Below are 24762 nucleotides of genomic sequence, written 5' to 3'. Positions count from 1 at the left end.
AAAGGAGTATACGTTCAGTCATACAGAGGCACATTTCATAATCTGAGGCTTTCACCGGTGAACGGTAAAAATATACACAGCAAAATCTTATTTAACCAAAATTTTCATATTGCTCAGATCCCTGAAGACAGGACCATCTAGTCAATTCACTCTAATCAGCTATTGAAGAACTTTCTCATTGTGAACGCCTTACTAAATTGTAGCAGTCTTTACATTTTACATACCTGCAACATTTCTTGCAAATTAGATCTAGCAAAGAATGTTTGGTTCAGTCAAATATTTTTCAAGCACCTGAAAGGTGCTTGTCAGCTGATGTTTTGTTCTGTCATGCTTGCATCTTGTGGTTCAGTGTTCATGCTTCTCATGAGGTATTTCTTATTAGAATGTATATTTGTATGTATGACCTTGTCTAATCACAAGTGCAGCAAAGCATGTGTGAGCAAACTGATTTGTGGGCAGCAACTACTTGTTATTTCTGATTTATAAATGCCTGAGACACTTAATTAGGAAATTAAAATGCCATCTTATGATTTGAGTTGCCAATATCATAGACTTTCATGAATCTCAAGTCTGAAAATCTGGTAGTAGCTTGGCTAGCCTTGACTGATATAGATAAGCAAATTATGACAGATTTATTAAAAAAAAAAAAAAAAAAAAAAAGGCAAGAGAAAAAAAGAATATATTGATCTTAAATTTTAATTACTAAATAATAATTTAGATAAATGTTGCCCTAATCAATAACAATCAAGAACATCTTAATAAAATAAAACCATTGGAAATAAAAAAAAATGTTTTTTGTTTTGCAGTGAAAAATTAACTCAACACATGAATCTTTATTTTTAGTAAACAGAAATATCAACTCATTTCACAGCATGGTACTTGGATCATCAGGAGATGTTATATCTGTTATCAATATGGCACCTTTCTCCTAACAAGCTTCACAATGCACATATCACACCAGGAATGTGTAAATCATTTCATGCCAAGAACTCCGTAATCTGCTCTGTCCCATCTTGCAAAAGCTTTACAGAAATTACTCTTCAGATACTGCATGAGAGGATTTGAAGGAATCCAGCCATAATAGAGACAGTATTGTTGAAAGTGTCAAGATATTTTTATGCATACAATCTTACATGCTTTGCCTGCTGTAATCCTCACTAGATCTTAAAAAATTCCATCTGCATAATCAGTTTAAAAGAGTCCATCATGCCTCCTTTGCACTACCTTCCAGTTAGAGTAACTCAAGCTCTTTCCACCAGAATGTCTAATTTAAACTGATTAAAAACTATATGAAAACATCATTAACTTTAAAGGAAAGAAAACCATGCAACTTCTATAATACATTAACTATGGTTATTTGGTATTACTGAATGATTCCACAAAAAGTTACCTTGTGTTATCTAAAGCTAAAATTCATCTTTTGAAACTGTAGAGGGGAAAATCAAAGGAGGGCTTATAATGATAGAGGGTGGCAGCATGCCATTATTCTTTCTGTTGTCATTGGCAAGAACACGATCATGTGCCCTTTAATCTTTGTTAGTCAGCCTGCTGCTCATATGGATAACACAATCAACCACTTCTTTCAATCAAAGGAATAGGAACAGAATTGTCTGCATTGAGAGAGGCGCCAGGACTAGACTGGACTTATGAAATCTAGCTACTGTGTGTCCCAAACTAGCATGTAGTTCTAAGCCGCAGAGATAAAAATATTCTGTACTTTGCTGTATACTTAGTATAGTCTAGCACAACAAATCATGATGATAAAAACAGCAGACAAACATTAAAAAATAGAGAGAAAAGATTTATTCATCTAACTGTTTAATTTAATGGATATCAGTAGTGTGGCACAAACTGATTTTGTAGGCAATAGCTTTAACTTATTAATATATTTTATTTCATACCTCACAAATGTAATGCATACATGTTACATTATTAATAGTAATAATATTACTAAAAAATAAATAAATTATAGACTTGATAATTTCATAGAATCATAGAATGGTTTGGGTTTGAATATACCTTAAAGATCACTTAGTTCCAACCCCCCTGCCATGGGCAGTGACACCTCCCACTAGAACAAGTTTGCTCAACACCAGGTTGCACCTCCAGGGATGGGGCATTCACAGCTTCTCTGGGCAACCTATTCCAGTACCTCACCATCCTCTGAGTCAAGAATTTCTTCCTTCCATTTAATCTATATCTACCCTCTTTCAGTTTAAAGCCATTACACCTTGTCATTACACACTATACTCCTTGAGAGAGTCCCTCCTCAGCTTTGCTGTAGGCCCCCTTTTAGTACTAGAAGACCACTATAAGGTCTCCCTGGAGCCTTCTCTTCTCTAGGCTGAAACACCCCAACTCCCTCAGCCTGTCTTCATAGGAGAGGTGCTCCAGACCCTTGATCATCTTTGTGGCCTTGTTCTAATACTTCCCCTACTAGTGCTGGGGGCCCCAGAGCTGAACTCAGAGCTCCAGGTGGCGTTTCACAAGAGTAGAGTAGAGGGGAAGAATCACTTCCCTCACCCTGCTGGCCATGCTTCTTTTGATGCAGCAAGGGTATGATTGGCTTTCTGGGCTGAAAGTACACATTGCCAGCTCTTGTTGAGCTTTGTGTTGAACCAACATCCCCAGGTATTTCTCCTCAGGCATTATTTCAATCCATTCTTTGCCCAACCTGTATTTATGCTTGGGTTTGCCCTGACCCATGTGCAGGTCCTTGCATTTGACCATTCCATTTATTCAACTTGACATATTATTTTTTCTTTGCAATTTTCTTAATGCTCAGTCCCATTTATGCCTGCTGTAAATTTCAAGAGAGCTAACAACAGTTTACTTGTAAATTCTAGGAAACGTTGTAAGATTCTTTGACCCTTTTTTTACTCATATGATTCTCTTTAAATAGTAATACCAGAGTAATTGACAACTGTCAATGTAAATTCTTGTCAACTTAAAAATGAGTTACTATTTTTTTCAGGCAGTGGAATTGCCTTGTCAATTCTGTGTTTTTACTATCTTTTTTTTTTTTTTTTTTTTTTTTTTTTTTTTTTTTTAAATATGTTATTACATTATATCAGGAAAAGGAGATTATAGATAGTTATAGATAGGTTCAGAGAAAGGACTTCTGTGCAGCAAGGCTAGCCATTGAACTACTAGTAAATAAAACAAAACCCAATACTAAGACAGGGCAAATATTTCTGAAGAGGGTTCTGTACAGTTTTCCAGAACCTTGTAAGAACATTTATAATCAAGATGAATTATGTAAATATAATCTCTGCCCTAATTAAGAAAAGAATACCTCATACATGCCCTTACACAATTTAAATAATGTGTGCAGAACATCTTCGTATTTATGTCGCTCTACACAGAACTAATCATACTCATACTAAGTATTTTGCACTCCCCAGGCTCTTGAGTGATTCACAATGGAGTAATCTAATTTTTCCAGGAAGAAATTTCACTAGAACATCAAGTCACGGAGTAAAAATGCTTGTGATAGCAGAGGCTTCATATTTAAATACATGAGAGCATTCATAGGACCAGACATTTAATTTCAGAAGTAGATAAAAATCTAGCTTAATTTTAAGTCTGTTCATCTGAGATTATAGGCACTCAGTCTTCTGTGAAAGCGTGTCTGTATTACAAAAACACATTCGTTCTTTTAATGACAGCTGAGTAACTTCATGGGTCTCTTACTCCCTCTCACTAAAGAGTTTTGCCTTACATCTTTATCTGTTATGGATTTAACACTGATACTTTCAACACTTCACTAAAATGTTTTTACTAGTACTCCATCTAGTCTAATTTAAGAATGTACACCATCTCTACAGTGTGACAAATCTCAATCCCTACAGTTTTTTTTTCTTCTGGGTAATCTTCCTGAATTTCATCAATTTGTTTAGACTTGAATAACTCTTCGTATGGATTTCAGCCAGTTCAGATATTTAGAAATATATGATTCCTCCATTTTGATGACGTAACATGTGTCCTGAGTTTCAAGTAAAGGTAGCCATCAACAGGAAATAATTAGGGAGCTGAACTTCTATCACATGCTGTCTTTCTTGGCTGCTGAAGAAGGGCCATCCAGGACTAACAGACTTTCTTTCATAGTTTTGGAAAAAAGATGGCTGAAGCTCATGGCACTCAGCAGCTGATAAAAGCAGAGATGGACCATACCTTGCTAAATGAGAAAACAAGAGCATGGAGGAGAACAGAAAAGGTATGTCTGATTAAAAGCCCAGGCACAAGAAGGTACCTTTCTCCAATCAGACATACCATCCATGTAACATGACTGCATTAATAATTAATAACCAAATAAACAAAAAAGTTCAATCCTATTTGGTTTGTAATCAGAAAACTAGTTTCTTCTTAGAAAAATTAAGGCCAAGCCAACCTTCTTCATTTTGCACTTCTGCAATTGATTTTTTCTATCAATATATAAAACCTTTCACATGTCATTATATAATTCAAACATTAGTATTTCAGGACACTTCTCCTATCAGTCAAAGTCACTTTGAATTCATATCCTGTCATCTTCAGGCTTTGTAACCTTTGCCAGATTTATATAGATTCCAAATGTGGTAAACATCCCCTCTGCAGTAGATACAGGACATTAGCACAGAGATATCCCAGTCCAGCCTGGGATAGGTCTTTTTGGATCCCTTCCTAACATATCCTTACAGTCTGACGACAAGCCATCAAAACCTCTCTTCTGAGCTCTATTTTTGCACCTAGCTGTGCAGCCACCTCGCAAAGGTATCATGTAGATCCCTAACTTCTGTGTGAAACTGCCACGTGAAATGGTGCCTAAGCCTTTCAGGTCATATCTGCTCTTTCTTCTTGCCTGTTACCCTGACATAAAGAGAAATAATTTGGTTTGACATGATTTGTACTGGACAAATTGATGACGACTGTTACTTTTCATCTTATTTGCAATGAGTTTTCAATGCTCCAATATTTTTACAGGACTTCAAGTTAAGCTAAAGAGTTTTCTGGTCTTTTCATGGTTCTTCCTTCCCCTGGTTTTCAAGGATTAGTGTTATTATTGCCCTTTTACAGTCTTTTGGAACTTTATCCATTCTGCATGGGTTCTCAGATATAAATGCTAATGGCTTTGAGATAGTTGCATTCAGTTTCCTGAGGCTCCTACTGTGAATTTTACTTGGCTGAGCAAATTTGAAAACATCTCACAAAACTCTTGCCTTTTCTTTTCCTACACTATGTGATTTTTACCTCTAATTCCATGTATGTTAATTGTGTTAACCAATTAGGCTTTTTGGGGAAGACTGAGAGAGAAAAAAAAAAAACAAACACAACGACCTCTAACAACTGAAATTCTCAGCATCTTCCACTATTGGGTATCCTTTCCATTTCTTCAAAGATCATTCTTTGTTCTTCTACCTACCAGAAAGCTTACAGAATATCTTAGGCCTCCTAATAACTGTTTCTCATTTTCTACTTTTGTGATTTTGTATCTACAAGTTCATGCTATTCTTTTTGTTTGTTTGTTTGTTTGTTTATTCAGTGAGTCCCTCCCTCACAGGGAAGCAGATCATTATTTGATCTAGGAAAGTGCCTAATTGGTTGCAGGGCAATGCACAGAGAACCAGAAAAAACTCCAATCCAGAAGTCAGCCCAGTGCACCTATCTTTGTCAGCACCTATCCCTTCTATTCCCCTCTATATTCTTCAACACTGTATGTTTCTGTCAGTCCTGTTGATCCTTCCTCACAATGCTGGATGCATCTTTTCTGTTTCCTAAGAGGGTCTGCAAGCAGATACATCCACCCTGACTGCAGGTCATTCAAATCAAGGCCAGGAGCTGAGTAAATTAATTAATCTGCTTTCCCACCATTATCATTCTGTGGTTCCTGTACATTATCTTCTACTTTCTCCCTTTTGAAAGTGTTATTTCCTACCTCATTTGAATAATTTTACCTACCTGACAGTTTTATCCCACTTTAATTACTTTTATTCTCTTAATTTCATCTGAGTCTTCTTGGTAAAGATGTACACAAGTGTACCGACATCCCAAGTGGGATGTAACTTCCCTGTTCTGTCATGATTCTGACCACAAGTAGTACACAAATTATTCAAGAACTCTTACTTCAAATCATACATCTTTCTCCCAGTTAATCAAAAATAGCCTTTGATTTTGGGGAACATTTTTTCTTCAGTATGACTAGAGGGACATATATTCATTCAGATTTTAACCTGATGTTCATCACAGTGATTTCTGTAAATCCTCTATTTTTAGAGTACTGTTTTGTTAATATTATTAGCAAACCTACAAAAAGCTACCGACATAGATATATAGATATTGAATCCAAAGACTGTCATGGATAGATTTTTACATGATGTATGTCTGTGGCTTTTTCCTTTCCAAATGCATGTCTGAGAGATTCATTCATAGAATAGAAGTGAAAAAAAAAAAAAAAAAAAAGATTATATTCAAACAATCAGAATTTCTTGATAATGCAAATGCAGGGGAAAAGCAAGAAAAAAAAAAAAAAAAAAAAAAAAAAAAGAAAGAAAGAAAAGAAAAAAAGGTGTATCTTAACTACCAATGGTTTGATGGGCCATGTTCCTGTGAATGGGTTTTATAGCTGCATATGCAGTAGTTTAGAATTTTAAAGTTTAATTCTAGATCTCTGCAGTAAAATAAATGAATAGAATAGAATAGAATAGAATAGAATAGAATAGAATAGAATAGAATAGAATAGAATAGAATAGAATAGAATAGAATAGAATAGAATAGATTTTATCTTCAGGCATTGTAATTGGTCACAACTATTTTTATCCAGTTTAGGGTTTTGTTTTGAGAGTTCTGTTAAAGTTCTGTGCAACAAGGTTATTTTTCTGTTACCCATTGTAGTGGGTTTACATGGCAAGGTTTTGGTAGCAGGGGGCCATAGGGGTGCTTCTGTGAGAAGGATCTAGAAGCTGCCCCCTGGCAACTTCTAAGGGCCCCACTGCTGACCAGAGCCAAGCCAAACAAGCGATGTTGTTTGTGCCTCTGTGAGAGCATATTTAAGACAGGGAGAAAAAAAAAAAAAAAAAAAAAAAAAAAAACACTACTCACTGCTCCACAAAGCAGCTGGGAGAGTAAGAGGAGTGAGGAACAGTGAGGAACAGCCTTGCAGGCACCAAGGACAGTGAAGAAGCAGGGGGAGAGGTGCTCCAGGCACCGGAGCAGAAGTCCCCTGCGGCCTGTGGTGAGGACCATGGTGAAGCAGGATGTCCCCCTGCAGCCCATGGAGTACCACGGTGGAGCAGGGTTCCACGCTGCAGCCCGTGGAGGAGACCACGGTGGAGCAGGTGGCCCTGCACCAACGGAGGCTGCCGCCTGTGGAAGACCCCTGCTGGAGCAGATTCCGGGCCGGACCTGTAGCCCGTGGAGAGGAGCCCAAGCAGGAGCAGGTGACCTGGCAGGAGCTGCTGCCCGTGGGGGACCCAGGTTGGAGTAATTTGCTCCTGAGGGATGGACCCTGTGGTACGGACCCATATCTGGAGCAGTTTTTGAAGGGGTGAGGCCTGTGGGAAGCCCACACCAGATCAGTTCAGCAAGGACTGAAGGGGGAGTGAGAGAGCAGTTGGGGTGGAGCTCAGCCACCCACCGGAGTAGAACTACCACACCCATCAAATAACAAAAATACTGTAGTGTGTTAACTTCCCATGAATTGTGAGGAAAGAAAAGTATTAGTTTTAAAATAAACCAAATCTTTGCAGAACACAGATATCTAAGTCTTACTGATGATAACATCATGACCTAGTTCCACTCAGAACAAGTACTGGCAAGTGAAAAATATGTGGTAACATCTATTATATTGCACACATCAAATCAGTATTTGTTAACTTGAGTTTATCAACATGTGCACAAAATTTGGTAAGACTTACTTGGAATGTGAGAAAATAGAATAAGATGAGGCTTATGAAAACAGATGCAATAGAAATGAAAAACTAATTTTCATGTGAAAGCTCAACAGTGTGCTAATAATAAAAAGTCCATTTTAGGTTGTATACCAATCAAAACTAGCATCTTGTAGAATACCGGTTATTAGAAACACGTATGACTAATATAAAGAGTTGAAGAGGAAGAGGTTTCCTTATTTTTTTTCTTTTTTTACATGACATTGCTGTTATGTAAGTTTTCTCATAATTTAATGAATGCACACTCAGGCAGGTCAAAGTTTTGTCTAGGTTGACAAACTTTCAAAGTAATTTTATAGCTGTGGTTTGAAAACAAAGTGTTCAAGTCTATAAGTAAATATCTCCTTAGGAATTATAAAAATGTAGTAGAATTATTTTAAAAGTGATAAACAATATTCCCTTTCTGTATTGAAATCGTTGTTCTCCAGTACTTGCAAACACATTCATCTAGTTTTCCTTGTTACACTAAACATCTTACTTTTCTATATAGCCTTCTACCAATCTGAGAATGAAAAAGGTATTTTTCACCTCCTGTTTTTTTTTGTGTGCCTTTTTTTTTTTTTCACCTTTCCCTACCTATGCTGGTGACTGCATTTATTCATTGCTATTCTCAGTCGGAAATTTTATTTTGTACTTTCCCAGTGTCCTAGCTTGCCTCTGCTATTGTTTGTATTTCTAATTGTAGGAACTGATCTTGCACGTGCCAAGGTCATTGGTAGACTGGAACAGACTTGAGTAACAAGGGAGTCAGGACATAGAAAAAGCAATATTCTTGCATTAAAAAATATTTAAATTACACTAAGATGTACTCTTATAAACTCTTTTGGATTTGAGGGGTTGGCAGGAAGACATACATGGTCAGAAATAGACTCCAAATGGAGAAATGAGAAAAGGTGGAAACAGTGATGGAGAGCAAAATGGAAAAGAAAAAAAATCACAAAGCAATGAAGGAAAGGTAATGAAGAAGTATAAGTAAATAGAACTGCAGAAAGAAGGATAGGAGGGGATGTAAAAACATATTATAAGCAAAATATTCTATTAAAAGTATTCTGTTTTAGTTAACATTAAAAGTAAACAATATTTTATTTATAACTGATATATATATAACCAATTTATAACTGATGTTTTTTGTTTTTGTTTTTGTTTATTAATTTTTACATCATACGGTTTAAATAAAATCTAGGAATCCTAAACCAGCAGTCTTTATCTGTTCGAGGAATTTTGAGAAAGAATTATTTTGTTTCCTGCCTGTTTTTTGTTGGTGATCTTTTTTTTTTTGTTTGTTTGTTTGTTTTCTCACCCCTCTGAAATAATGGTATTTCATCTATAAAATGCTCTGATTTGATAATGTTCAGAAACCAGAACTTAGGATCACTGAACTTAATACTGACCGCTATTACATTTTATAATGAAGGTGAAATTTCTTATCATGTAGCATCTACAATTTTCTGTACTTTCTATATATTATACATATATATACAATATATATACATATCTTATACATATATATACACACAATATATATACATATTATTTATCACTTTGTGACTTATGAAGAACTTACAAACAACTTGTTAGTACTTTTATTCTGGAATGCATATTGATACTAGTACACAGTGTTGCCAAGGCAGCCATACTAGCTATAATGAAGGAATCAATCACATTGAATGAAAGTCAAAGAAGGCAATTTTTCCAAATGCAAAAAAATGTTAATTTTCCCAATACAAGGGTGGTCATACAACTGCAGAAAGACATCACTTTCCAATATATGGATTAGGAAAACTGTTCTGAGAATTCAAAACAAAAGTCTTTGTTTTGAATAATTCTTTGGTAGAAATGATGCAATGAAAGTTCAGTTACTGTCAAATGCAATCCTGCAGAAAAATAAATAGTTAAAAAAATTGTTAAAAAGATATAACCTTTAGCTGTTAGCTCATAGATAATGCAAATAAACTTGAATTATAGATTATTGATTACTCAACTAGTTACCATAGTACACTTTAAGAAAGCTTAGGAGAACACACTGCTGCTATCATGTCTCAATGGTAACCTTTAAACTGCTTGAGTTAAATTCACAATAGGCCAGCTCACCATGCCACTATCTTCAGACTGAAAATAAAATGAAATAAAAATGAAATAAAATGAAATAAAATGAAATAAAATAAAATAAAATAAAATAAAATAAAATAAAATAAAATAAAATAAAATAAAATAAAATAAAATAAAATAGCTTTCTACTAAGCAGCACCACCTCCCATCTCAGAAGATATATGCAGACACCAAGGACTAGCATGTACTTAGTTAATACCTATATGTAATTCAGTAACTGGCATGCCAGTCTGTCTTCCAAGGTCCCAGCCAGTCTGCTAGATTCAAAATCCCTGTTATATTTATTTCTCAGCAGCATAATACATCTTGATTTATTTTATGCCAAGTACTGCAGCTTTGAAAGAAATGTTTTTTTTTGCCACCAGCCTCCTTAGCATCCTGGCAGTGAGGTCACTCATCAGAAATAGGAGTTCTTACTTTGAAACAGTGAGTCAGTGAACATGAAATTTGAGACTGCAGTAACAACTAAGATAGTGAAATCTGATGATGATTCTTTAAGACATATATGCCTATAACTTTTTCTCAGATGTGATAATACTGGCCTCCACATGACTCACTTTCCTATCTAGTGGCAGACATATATATATAGCTAATGATATAAACGTGCATTTTAAATATAACATATTTTATGTATATCTTGGTAAAGAGATTTGTTCCATAAGTAGAAAAAAATAAATATAAATTTAAATGTACAATAAACCAATATAATAATTTTCTCTTTATGAAAGGAATTTATATGTACCATAAGGCCTTGTAATAAGATTCAGTGCAATTTCAGACCTCACCTATCTTTAATCAAGGTAAATGACTTATTCAGTTTCCCTCTACAATTCATTTCCAGCTATCTTATCTCAACTGGTTTGGCCTCTAGGTTATGTGATTGATGTTTTTTGACTGAATCTTTAGCTGTTCACTTCCATATGACTCCAAAGATGCTTTTTTTTGCTGTGAGGTCAATCCTTGCTATCATGTCCAGACAAACTAAGAGATCATTTTTGACCACTGCAACCATTCATAGTGTACAGCACTTTCTATTTCAATATTTCTATTTCAATTCTTGAAAATATTTTTTGCAGCATATTAGGAATTAGTCTTAATAACACTGGATTAACACTTGGACCTAAAGAGTTAGTGTAAATGAAATGTCTTTTGCACTCAAATGAAATAGTATGTATTCACTTCATTAACTAGCCTCTTAGAATGAGGTGTAGGCTCAAATGTACAATAAAATACTATCAGAAATCAAAAAAAAAAAAAATAATAAAAAATACACATTATCAGCATCTTGTAGGAAAGAAAGTGAGTGACAACTGTGCAAACAAAATTAGCATTTAGTTGTCATTTTGGTGGTCATTTTCAGAAACCAATGTTTTACCACAAATGAAAAGACAATATTTAAACTATAGAAATAAACCCATCTGACCAAATTTTCTTTTTCAGATGTCCTTGGAAAGCATCCCAAATCAGGTTTTAAAAGATAATGGAGTGAAATAATTGTGTCTGCACCCTTCTTTTTAAACAATACATGACTTTTACTTGATTTTTAGAAAAAAAATGTACTATATATACATTGCCTTTCACAAGGAATTCAAGCCTGTATAGCTCTAGAAGAAGACGATATTTCTGCACAGTCTGGGCAGGCCACCAAAGTTTCAGAGAAGAGCAGGATTCGGATGTGTTTCTGAACGCATAATTTCTGAATGTCTGTTACTACCAGCTGCATGCTCCACACCCTCAGATACATTGGCCCCATTCTGAAGCTCCAAATTCTTTCCCGAACAGGAAGTTCAGGTCACTAACCCAGCCTTCTTGTACACTAATCATAGGTAAAGATGTCTCAAAACTGCATATTTGGGACCCCTAATTTCAAACATCTAAGCTGTTTACTGCCTACAGCCTTTTCCTGTAATAGCATTTCTTTTCAAAATTTGTAGAGTCCTACCATTGTAAGCTATTTTGTGAACTATGTCATTACAGTAGCCCTGTTTTTCCGTTTACTCCCTCAGGAACAGTGCCAAAATATTTTCTTTTTTTTTTTGGAAACTTACTTGTCTAAGGAAATGCATGTTTTGATTTATATCTTATGTTTTATATTTTCGATTTATATCTTAGCTGTTGACACTGATAATAAATAGGCTAAGGCTGGTCCTTTCAGACTCACACGGATTATAGAAACTACATTAAATCTTGGATGCTTGCAGGAGTTAGCAAGTCTGCCTCCTGTTACTGTCAGATCTGTTCATCCCAGAAATCAATAAAGGTTTGAAGAATGTATTTACCCTGAATGTGCACATGCAAGTTTATGAATGAGAAACTGTTCTAAATTAAAACTGTGCCTGCACACAGATGCCATGAATTATTTTTAGTAATTACTATAACATCTTGGGCAAAGGCCTAAAAAGCACTTACATATACTTGTACATATAAATCCTAAACAGATTCTCAAAATCTTTTCTCAGCTTCTGCATAACTATTTAAAACTTGAAGGTGCCTGATGCTTTGAGTTTAAATGTATGCATAGAAATGCAATAGTCTTAGAGAGCTAAATAATTTTGCCCAAGCTTGATTGTGATCAGAAGTTAAGAACTTCTCTGTGATTGTCCAGGACAGACTCAATCTCACAGGCAGTGAAAGCTGGATGCAGAAACTGCACAAAATGCAAGTGTGGCAATTCTTGTCTTTTGAAATAGGTAAATGGAAGTGGCAGACTCTCAAGCATTACATCAGTGAATAGCAAATTGACAAAACTACCTGCCTGGTGATAAATGATGGGATCAGGTTCCTCACAAAACAGAGTGACATTTCTTGTAAAACAATCTAATGGTCATATGGTTCTCTGAGGAAGAAACTCAATTACCTTTTTATGGTGTAATAAACTTTGAAGTTCTTGCTGCAATAGCTGGCACCTCCTCGGGAAGAGAGATGGAAAGCATCTGCTCTCAGAATAGACTAGTGTTTAAGATGACTCCCTGAAGATAGTTCAAACCCCTCAGGGAAAGGATGGTATTCAACACAACCACCTATTTCTTTCCCAAATGCTCTAACTTCTACACTAGCATGTGAAAAAGTAGCATAGCATTGGCACACTCTTCCATAACAGGAAGGAGTGGCAGTACCAACAACTCTGTCTCATTAAACTCCTTTTGCTGTACTTTGAGAAGGGGCTGATTCTGCTCGCATGTGTAAGGTTTCCTCAGTCCAATTGTAATTGATTAGGCTAAATGGGACACTTAACCTATGTCTAAAACACACAGGTGGAATTCGACCTGCCAAAGCTTATGTCTGTAATGTAGGTAGGCTACTCAGGAGAAATCTGAGGGCATCTATTACATTCAGTAGAGAGCTAATTGGCCCAATGGATTCTAGAAAGCTATTCATATCATCCTGGGGTGGACACCCACATTTCAGCATCTGAATATATCTCCACATTCTGTCTTCTGCATTATCAAACTCCAGAAAGACTATAATTAGGTCTATGACACCTAGTTCACACATAGGTCTAAAATTAAGATAAGCTGCATCCTACCCTGTCTGCCTTTAAAAATAAATAAATAGAAAAGACACATCCACAGCCATGCAGCTGGGGTTGCCTGACAACAGGCATATTTTCAGTTGAAAAATGTCCTTAGCAGGTGCACATATCCACAATGACACAGACAGAGAAGCCATGGAATCAATAGTACCTATTGAGCAGACACGCTAAATACAGATCTTGAAATAGAAAATCTTTGATTTCATAGAACTGTACAAGTTATGAGTCTACCTCCGTTACATTTGTTTAACGATTACTTTCTTGGCTTGAAGAATGGCTCCAAATTAAAGACCAGCTTCTCATTCACCTGACACTGAATTTAATCTAATCAGAGTTAGATAAGGCCAATGCTGTTAACTGGCTTAACACCAGGTTTTCCAGCCTTCATTTTCTGTCTGTGAGAAAAAGTTTTTCAAGTTTTCCAGAAGATTGCTGACAACTCTTTTAAGAGTTGAAAAACCAGTCAGTGAGACAAGTTTGGTGTGATGCTAATTAGCAATGATAATTAGTGCTTTATAAGGTCTTTTATCTTCAAAGAACCTAAGAAATGCTGACTTGGCATTAATTCTCACAACATCTTCTCTAACCTTGCTGAGTATACTAACAACTGAGCAGCTGAATAGAAAGAAAAGAGAGGGAGAGAGAGGGAGAGAAAACACCTACATTTTTTCCTGTGCCCTGTAAGATTCACATAGACACACAGCTCCTGGAATAGGTTCCTACTATGAAAAGAAACTGTCCATATCTGAAGTTCAGACAGATACTTAAAAACTGATACACCTGTCATATGTATTTATTTACAGTATTTATCAAAGCACCCAAAAGTTAGATGCTGCAAAACTTGATTTAATTTTATAGATATAACTTCAATCTGTTGACAACTGTTCTTTAAGCCTGGTGTTCCGGATGCTTTTCCATCCTGTTTGTAGAACATCCAGCCTCTCTCTTCCTTTCTAGGCTATGGATTTGCTATGGGAAACTATGTCAAAGGCCTTGCTTAATTCAAGGTAAATGGCACCACTGCCTCCACCCATTATAAAGAACCAGTGGTATCATAGAAGGCAATCAGTCAAACATACTTTGGCCTTGGTAAATCTATGCTGCCTGCTCCCAAACACGTTCTTGTCCTTCATGTGCTTGGAAACAGCTTCTATGAGGTTTTTCTCCATTATCTTCCATGAGACTAAAGGAAAGATGACTGACCTAGAGTTTGCTGCAGCATTCTTCCAGCTGTTTTCAAGATGGATATTAACACCTGCTTTTCCCACTCTATGGGGCCTCCTTTAATCACCTTGAAGATCGTCAACCTTTCCTCATAGATAAGCTTTTCTAACCTTCTTATCATTCTTTTGATTTCCTCTGAATTCTTTCCAGTTCATCTAAAGCTTTGGAAAAACATACTGACCAAAACAGGACATAGCATTCCCACTACTGCATACCAGTACACTCCAAAACAAAAAGCAACATTGCACTGTTGACAGATGCTCCACTTTTTGATTCATGATAGCTCCCACGCTGGCTAATTGGAGAACACATTGAAGAATGGCAAGGCAAAACAATCATATTTCTGATTCATAACAGTGCTCAGATTACCAGGCAATGCCTTTCTCTCAGGAGAGATTCAGGTTTCTAAGATCTGATGATTTATAGCATCCATCATGATCACAACGATAAGACTCAGTGTCCTTGACCAAGAATTTTTTGACATAGAATTACCACAGATGAGCTAATAAATAACTCACTTGTTATATTAGACTAATTCTACATGTCTGCCCTCCCATAAAATTTAAAAATCTTCCTCAGATTATGTCACAGAAGGATTTTTAGCAGCTCTGTTCTAATTAATGTTGCATTTAGTGTTAAATACTTATTCATAACACTGAAGTATCTCCACTTAGAGAATATTTTAATAAAATTATTGATTCTTCCCTGATTATGGCTACTGATAAGTGCTCTTTTGTTGAATTCTTCTCTCCTTACCTGTCTAAAATGTTAAACCTGGAGAATTAGTTTTTTACTATGTATATTAATTAGAAATAATTTCACTAACATTTATTAAGAAATTTCAGTCTTTTGGCAATTATATTGTATTGTAATTAGTCTCATATTATTGTAAGGTATTAATACTTCCATGTTTATTTTTAAATAACGCATTTGTAAATGTAGTACTGCTTGCAAACAAACATGAGATGGTAATAATTTGAACAGATTTTCATATTAAATATGAAAATGCTTAGAAATAATGCATATTAAATGCTTAGAAAATTTCTCTATTTAAGGTGTAGAAGCAAGGTCTACATTGTTTTATGGCTCCCAGCCTTCAACCCTCACATGATTTCTCCAGCAGTCATATAAGAACTGATCTGTATCCTATTTTGTATGATATTGAAATAGACTGATACAAGGTCACCACTTCTTATGTTTTCTTCCATCTGCAGGTGAGATAAACTCGATAAAGAGCTGCCATCTGAAGGAATGTCTGCATATTTAGGACATCCTGGTTCTATAACATTCATAATCATGTAAAAGCCATCTCATATTTTCAAAATCATCAGAATGCTTTGAAAATATCAGCCTTTAATTCTCTCTGTTTAATTCTAAACAGTCTCTCCAATTATCACAGAATCACAGAATTTCTAGGTTGGAAGAGACCTCAAGATCATCGAGTCCAACCTCTGACCTAACGCTAACAGTCCCCACTAAACCATTTCCCTAAGCTCTACATCTAAACGTCTTTTAAAGACTTCCAGGGATGGTGACTCCACCACTTCCCTGGGCAGCCTGTTCCAATGCCTCACAACCCTTTCAGTGAAGAAGTTCTTCCTAACATCTAACCTAAAACTCCCCTGGCTCAATTTAAGCCCATTCCCCCTCGTCCTGTCACCAGGCACGTGGGAGAACAGGCCAACCCCCACCTCGCTACAGCCTCCCTTGAGGTACCTATAAAGAGCGATAAGGTTGCCCCTGAGCCTCCTCTTCTCCAGGCTGAACAAGCCCAGCTCCCTCAGCCGCTCCTCGTAGGACTTGTTCTCCAGGCCCCTCACCAGCTTCGTAGCCCTTCTCTGGACTTGCTCAAGCACCTCGATGTCCTTCTTGTAGCGAGGGGCCCAAAACTGAACACAGTACTCGAGGTGCGGCCTCACCAGAGCTGAGTACAGGGGGACGATCACCTCCCTAGCCCTGCTGGTCACACTGTTCCTGATACAAGCCAGGATGCCGTTGGCCTTCTTGGCCACCTGAGCACACTGCTGGCTCATATTCAGCTGACTATCCACCATCACTCCCAGGTCCTTCTCTGCCTGGCAGCTCTCCAACCATTCCTCCCCCAGCCTGTAGCTCTGCTTGGGGTTATTGCGCCCCAGGTGCAGGACCCGGCACTTGGCCTTGTTGAACTTCATGCAGTTGACCTCAGCCCATCGGTCCAGCCTATCCAGATCCTCCTGCAGAGCCTTCCTACCCTCAAGCAGATCGACACATGCACCTAACTTGGTGTCATCTGCATTATATGTTATTGAATCCATCTTCGATAACATCAGAAAAAGATATAGTAAAATTTTACCAGAAATTAGAAAGAACCAGAAATGGCTCTTTTCTTTCACCATTCAGCAACACATTTACAAATCCTACCATATAACCACAGCATAGGATTGGAATCTCTAAATTGTACGTAAACTAGTTTCTGAGGCAACTTACATGTAGATCAATTAAATCACCCACTTAGATCACCTACCTCTATAGCCAATGAGCTAACCATTTACACATCCAATCTTCTGTACAGAAATAAAGTGTCTGCCTGGCTTCTCCAAAGCTAAAAAAAAGCTGCCAAGAACATACGTGTAGGACACACACATACTCTATACTTCCCTGTATCATATGGGTTGTTTCATTGCTTTGATATGACATCGAAACACATCTGATGAGGAAAGTGGAGAGCAGCTGAGTTCCCATTTACACAATGGATGTCTCTGCCCTGATACATTTTCCTTTTTAAAAGACATTTTCTCCTGAGTTACATATGAACTATCTTTACCAGTAAAGTGATTTATTCTCTGTTTTTTCTAAATGATATGGCACACTGGAACTAGGAAAATTAAGTGTAATTTTGTACTTCTTCATTCACAGGTATGTCTGATCTTAATATCTAGAGTAGTTAGCAACACGTTTTTCTTTTCTTGTAATGCAGCTTTCCTATATTGAAAACAAATGTAGCACTATTACTGGAAGACTTTCCTGGCAGGGAGTTTATCTAAAGGTACTTTTCACAGATCAGCAGATAAATAAATAAATAAATAAATAAGTAAAATTAAAAAATAAATCCTTTTCAGACATACATAGGAGGGATTCCATTTCTTTGCTCTGTGAAAAAGTCAATACGTTATCACCATAGCAATGCCCACTCTTATCTTAACAGGTTTTGTGAGGAGAGAAAATACATGCACTGGTTTGTCATGGACCAAAAATTATTTCAAATGGTCCCCTAAGAAATATAGCACTCAGTCTTTCGAGAATCTTTTCTTGTTCGTGGTATTAAGAAGAGAATAGCAGAATTTTGAAAGTTGCCAGGGTGCTGAAAGTCATTGAAATCTTCTGCATTACCTAAATTTCTGTATCCTATAAGTAGTAATTTTTTTTCCTCTCTTCATATATTTAGTTTTTCCTTCAATACAGATGCACATAAAATATCCCCCAGAAAATTAATTCACTGAAGAACCTGTTATGAAGGAATTTCTGTTTTATTTCATACTGATTGGGAATGTGATGACAATTACTTTAGCAAAGACAGGTATTTCCTTCATTCCACTTCCATTCTTCAGTTCCAAAAGGGTAAAGACCTGACACCTTGCCTAAGAACAAGTTTGGCTTTTGTGCAATTGGAACCATGGAGGGCAAACCCTTCCCAAAACCAGCATTCTTTCATTAAATGCTCTGAAAGAAATAAAAAACAAACAAAACAAAAACAAAAAACACACAAAAAAAAAAAAAAAAAAAAAAAAAAACACCATTCACTGCAATCTTTACATGTTCTGTTTAATTGATGCTCACTGAAATGTAGGGCATATAATGCATGTGAATAAAAGTGGACTGTAATTAAATAATGTTTGCAACAAACATTCCACTCCCAGTGCTCATCATTATATGGATTACTAAAATACTCTGAAAATATGCTCCTTTTAACTGAGTCCACAATAACATCATCAGTGCTGTCTTTTTGAGTTGGCATACAACAATTTTCCTCATAATAATTGGCAAGTCAAATACGATAGACATTACTCAGTAATAATCTCAGTCTCAGCAATTTCAGACCCAAGTTATTGAGTGCTGAACACAGTCTACAGCTTCAAATTGAATTTAAATGTTGACAAGGTTGTGATATTACGTGACTTTACAGAACTCTTTACTATAACAGTGCATTTTTTATGTAGGAAACCTACTTCTTTTGGGTTTCTGAGACTTCCTGTAAGGACTGATACCCATCAAAGTTCTCCTCATATTCCATACAATCACTGAATCACAGAATAGCTGAAGCTGGAAGGAATCTCTGGAGGTCATCTGGTCCAAGCCCCTGCTCAAGTTTGGCCACCCAGAGCGGGTTGCCCAGGACCATGTCCAGATGGCTTTTGAACATCTCCAAGGAGGGAGGCTCCACAACCTCTCTGGGCAACCTGTGCCGGTACTTGACTGTTCCCAGAGTAAATATGTTTCCAGATATTCAGGTGGAAACAGGTTCTCTATTTCAGTTTCAGCCCATTGCCTCTTGTCCAGGCACTGGACACCACTGAAAAGAGCCTGGCTCCATCTTTTTTGCACCCTCCCTTCAGGTATTTACAGACATGGATGAGATCCCCCTCCTTGAGCCCCCTCTTCTCCAGATTGAAGAGTTGGGAGCTCTTCTCCCAGCTCTCTCATTCAGTCCCTTTATCATCTTGGTGGCCCTCCACTGGACTCTTTCCAGTATGTCCATGTCTATCTTGCACTGGGGGGGATCACTTCTCTCGACCTGCTGACAATACTTTGCCTAATGCAGTCCAGAATACTGTTAGCTTTCTTAGCAGCAAGGGCTCACTACTGACTCACATTGAACTTGGTGTCCACCAGGATGCCCATGTCTTTTTCTGCCAGGCTGCCTTCCTAGGTTTTGCTAGCTTCCTTGCTTGCTAGGGCTGTCCCTAGCAAGTCCTGGTGCCTGGGGTTGTTCCTACCCAGGTGAGGACTCTACATTTTTCCTTGTTGAACTTCATGAGCAGCTCGCCTCTACAGCCTGTCAAGGTCCCTCTGGTTGGCAGCATGGCCCTCTGGTGAATCAGCCACTCACCTCAGTTTCATGTCATTTTACCTAAGACACGAGACAAAGAGAAAGAAATCATGAGACTATCACAGCAAGGGAAATGATACATCATGGGATTTCAAGTCGTAGGAAGTATTTGGGAAACTAAGGAAAGAAGAATAAAATTTTATTTAGATCTAACTGTTTCAGTAGTATTAATATATCCTAGGAATATAAAAAAAAATAATAATAAAGTAAAAGCTAACAAACTAACAGTTCAATTAAAAGAGAGTTATATAGCATTGGTGAAGCATTCATTAAAGAAACTAGAGAAGCTACTCTATGACTTGGACTGTGGTAACCTGCCCATAGAATTAGCTGCCTTACTACCTGGGCGTCAAAATTAAATAACCTTCTACTAGTTTTATGCGGCCTTTAAGAAAGAGGAAGTTTTTCCTCTGTGATTTTGAAAAGTATCACTGTATCCACAATCTTTTGATATATTCTCCTGGGAAGTTTTGGTTTACAGCCCTTTCAGTGAGAGCAGGTAATAGGATATAAGTCTCTTATTTCCTTGGTAACTGTGCTAACCATTAGGTTACTCTATGAAAGAAAAGAGTGAGCTCAGCTGAGTTCTCCAAGTGAGAGACTGTTGGCACTTACTTTCAAGTAAAAGCTTTCTCAGGCACTCAGTGCTGTTCTATAAGCTTTATTCTCCTAAATACTTTTTACTGCAAGTGTATAAAATGATAAGACAATGGAAACCAGAAAAGCTGCAAAATACATACACCATATGAGAGGATGGAGTAGTCCTCTCCAGCTTTGGATATGATGTCTTTGGGTTGGCAGTAAAGCCCATCTAATCTTTGAGGAGGGACTCTTTAACAGGGAGTGTAGTGATAGGACAAGGAGTGATGGCTTTAAACTAAAAGAGGGTAGGTTTAGATAAGGTACTAGGAAGAAATTGTTTAGTCAGAGGGTGGTGAGGCACTGGACCAGGTTGCCCAAAGAAGCTGTGGATGCCCCATCCCTGGCAGTGTTCAAGGCCAGGCTGGAGGGGGCTTCGAGTAACCTGATCTGGTGGGAAGTGTCCCTGCCCATGGCAAGGGGGTTGGAAATAGATGATCTTTAAGGTCCCTTCCAATCCAAGACATTCTTTTATTCTGTGATTCTATAATTTGCCTGGTCACTACTAGAAGAGCATTTAACACTGCTGTTAATAGCATTTAAATAAACATATTTAAACAATAACTTGGCCCAACCTGCATATAGGGCTAGGAAATGATCCTTAAAGCTAGGGGCAAATGACATCAACCATCCTGTAACTGCATGGTTTAATGCTGGCTGCTTGTTGAGCAGATATGTCTTGGATGGAGCTAATCCAAGAGAGACAGTGGCCAAGCTAACAATTAAGCAGCATGCTCACAATCACTCTGTGACCCTCTTTTATTTCACCACAGATTCACAAGAACATAGAAGTTAATGCTTAGGTTTTCTCAGAGTTATCAAAATCTTATAGAGGCTTCAAAAAATGTTAATAATTCAAGTTAGAAATTTTTTACATTAACATGTAAATTACATTTACATGGCTTTACATTAATGCTTGTAAGACTATTCTATGGTGTTTTTGTTTGTTTGTTTGTTTTTAAACTAGCAACCCTACCTGGAATAAATTCAGAAAGTTCTGGTTCATTAAAGGACAGGCATGACTGTCAAAGCATGACAATGTAACCTGAAGACAACTATACCAAATAGAGTTCAATCCATTCAAACATTCCTACAAGGATAAGCTATTGTACTAAAGATGTGGTTTTCAACCACTTCTACTTCTGGAAGCTTAGCCATTTTTCAGTAGCATACAGAAAAACTGAATCTTATTGACAAATAATTGCTCGGCTTTTCTCGATTTCCCGTTTTACATTCTTATGACAGAATTTACAGTTCCCAGCAGTCTAGGTGTCACAGGTTAAAACCACTAACTATGCTGGACAAACCCTCTATATATCATCCCACAGTGTTTTCACATGTACAATTTTCACTTACCTTTCTTTTTGATTGAAATGAAACTTTAGCTCGATGTGTTTTTTGAGTTCAGTTGGCCTCCTGTTTCTTTTCTATTTTCTTATGGAGAAGGTGTTTCCTTCACAGCTTGTTTCCAGATGGTGGTTGAATTTGTCTCTTCTTTCCAAGGCTTCTAAAGTTGGTAAGAGAAAAGACAACTGACAGATGTGTGTAAGATAAAAGCATTCTTTTCTCACAAACATGGAATATTAAAATTACACAGGAACCTATATTCACAAAGCTAGATTTTTTCTGTCTATAAAATATCCTATTTTGCGTTTGATTTATTCTCAAAGTAACATCAAATTACAATAACATTTATTCTGAAAAGCAACTGAATAATGAGTTAGTGAACTTTACTGAACTACCTCCATTTGACATTTATTCCATTATTTTCACTAGATCTAAGCCCAGTAAAGTATTTTTGCAACAATCTCTTCCCAGTCTTCTTTTAAGACCAGAAACTGAGATTTTTCTATGATGAAGTCATGTCACTTTCACAGGAGAAAAATAAAGTACTAGTCATAATACAGTATGAAATCTACCTGACATTTTTAAGGAATAAAGATGTAGATGCATTTTAAAATTATGACCTGTTCTTCACAATTTAAAAGGAAAGAAGTGGTTGCTTATTTGTCTTACCAGGAGGTATTGCTAGGGAATCTAGTCATGAGGGAGATATGTTCAGCAGTAGTGAGTTAATGAATCCCAAAGGGAAACAAGAAAAGGGCAAACTCCAAAAAACCTACCACCCTGAGGAAATTGTCCTAGATGAGTTTATCTTCCAATGAAGAAGGGAAAAAAAAATTTAAAGAATTCTTTTTAGACTCACACGTAGGGCATTTTATCATCATTTCTGATTGTGCACAGACTTTCTTTTAAATTTATTACAAAGTATTGACTCAGAAATGTCCTTGAAAATATATTTTATTTCTGGAGTTTAGACTAAAACTGAAGTAGAGTCAACATCTCCTGCAGAAAGAACACCCACCCACCAAATAGGATTTAACCTGTAGCCTAGGCATCTCCTCTAAATTAAGTATCCAAATTTAGGATCAGTTTCTGAATATTGCTAAGGCAAAGATAGAACCATAAAGGCTGAACTTGAAAGATGCTCACTTTCATGGATGTTGACATTAAATGCCCCATTGTTCCCTACTGATAGTTTCATGAAGAACTATTTGCTCCAAGCTTGCTTCCAGCTGTTTCTAATACCACCTATGTATCTGGACATCAATGTCCCAATTGCATTTACTCCCGTTAAGGAAAGGGACAGGTTATTTTGGACAAGAATGTACATCTTCAGTAAATAATGTTTTACTGATTTTGTTCCCATTTAATGGCTAAGCACTTATTCAGCAAATATTTGCCCATGGGAACAGATTGACTCATGAACAGATCAGGTACTCTTCTCCATTAACCTTTTGGGACAATATCCTCGGTTGTTCTCTGCCTCTGAAGTGACTGTCTGCAAGATAAACTCATTTGGAAAGCTCTATACAGCTGCAGACAGAACAATGTTTCAAGGGCTTCTAAGGCAATCTTCCCTCCAGATTACTTGCCTTAAAGCTTCAAGATCAGTCCAGAAGTCAACAAGTACGTAAATATATATACTTTTTATCAATATGTTATTTATGTATTTTTCAAGTCATTCAGGCAGGGTCCTCCTTGAGATATGAGTAGAATCAAAAAGTCCAGAGGGATGGTTTGAACCTTACCCCTGAGCTGAGCTTCTTGGTGTTTGTCTGGGTTAGAGAGCAACACAGATGATTGCCGAGCCAGGAACAGTAGGCTTGCAGCAGTTGCAGGATGCATGACTCACCCATTGGCAGAGCATCCTGACTCAGCAGGCAGAACAGGAATGGTACAGCATCCACGTGGCCAAACACAATCTGGGGCTTTGTGGGGATATGGAGTGAGAAGTCAGTGGTTCCCTTTCTTCTTTGCATTCCTCGACAGCTGTTGCACAATTTTAGCTGTGGTGGTATTGTAATACTGACCTTTTCAGCCTGCTAAGGTGGAACGAAGCTCTTGAGTAAGGTGCTTTCAGACTACAAAATCCTATCACTTAGTGGTACTGAGATTACCAGTTTCAGACAGTCCAAGACAGAGTCTCAGAAAGTCTGTGCCAAACTTGCATGGGACTAGACAAAGGGGTTCCCCACAAAGGACTATCAAGAGATCATTAGTATCTAAATTCTCTAACCTTTCACTTTTTACATGATCAAAATCCATTAAAACAGTCTGCTCTGGGACCTCACGGTAACTTGCGTTTTCCTCTTAGCTATGAAGCAATGAGGATTGGATCTATGGGTTCATAGATACAATTACATTATTAATGTTTCCTATCTCATAGTCTGCTGTCATCTCTGGGATGACAGTTGCAGGCAAGATCACCTAAAGCATTTTTATCCCAATGGCAGCCACACAGGCAGATTTCAGCTTCCTAATATCTCTCCTATATGTTGAATCGTCTGCTGTGCCCAGAAGGCATTTCAAGAGACTGACTGACCATGCTGACAGAAATCTGATGTTAGCCCACTGATATGAGATCCACCCTTGAAGTGTATTCATTGCAATGGTCAATATGGGCTGGGTTCAGTTGCCTAGACATGGACACCTGCCTGCCTCCAGCTGCCACTGAAGAAAGGTGAAAATCTCTCATGGGATTTGAGTCAAACCTGTCAGTCCGGTGTACCACATATCAAAGGCATCCTGAATCCTCTAGGGCTTCTCAAATGACACTTATTAGTTATGTTTGGGTAACAACTCTGTGCTTCTGACATGAAACCAGAACTAGATAATCTCATTCCTGGCAAAGATTGAGTACTTCTTTCAGTACTTTTGCAGCAGAAGGGCTGGTCTCCAGC

Source organism: Aythya ferina, assembly GCF_964211825.1.
Source record: "Aythya ferina genome assembly, chromosome: 1".
NCBI lineage: Eukaryota > Metazoa > Chordata > Aves > Anseriformes > Anatidae > Aythya > Aythya ferina.
This window is presented reverse-complemented; position numbering follows the sequence as displayed.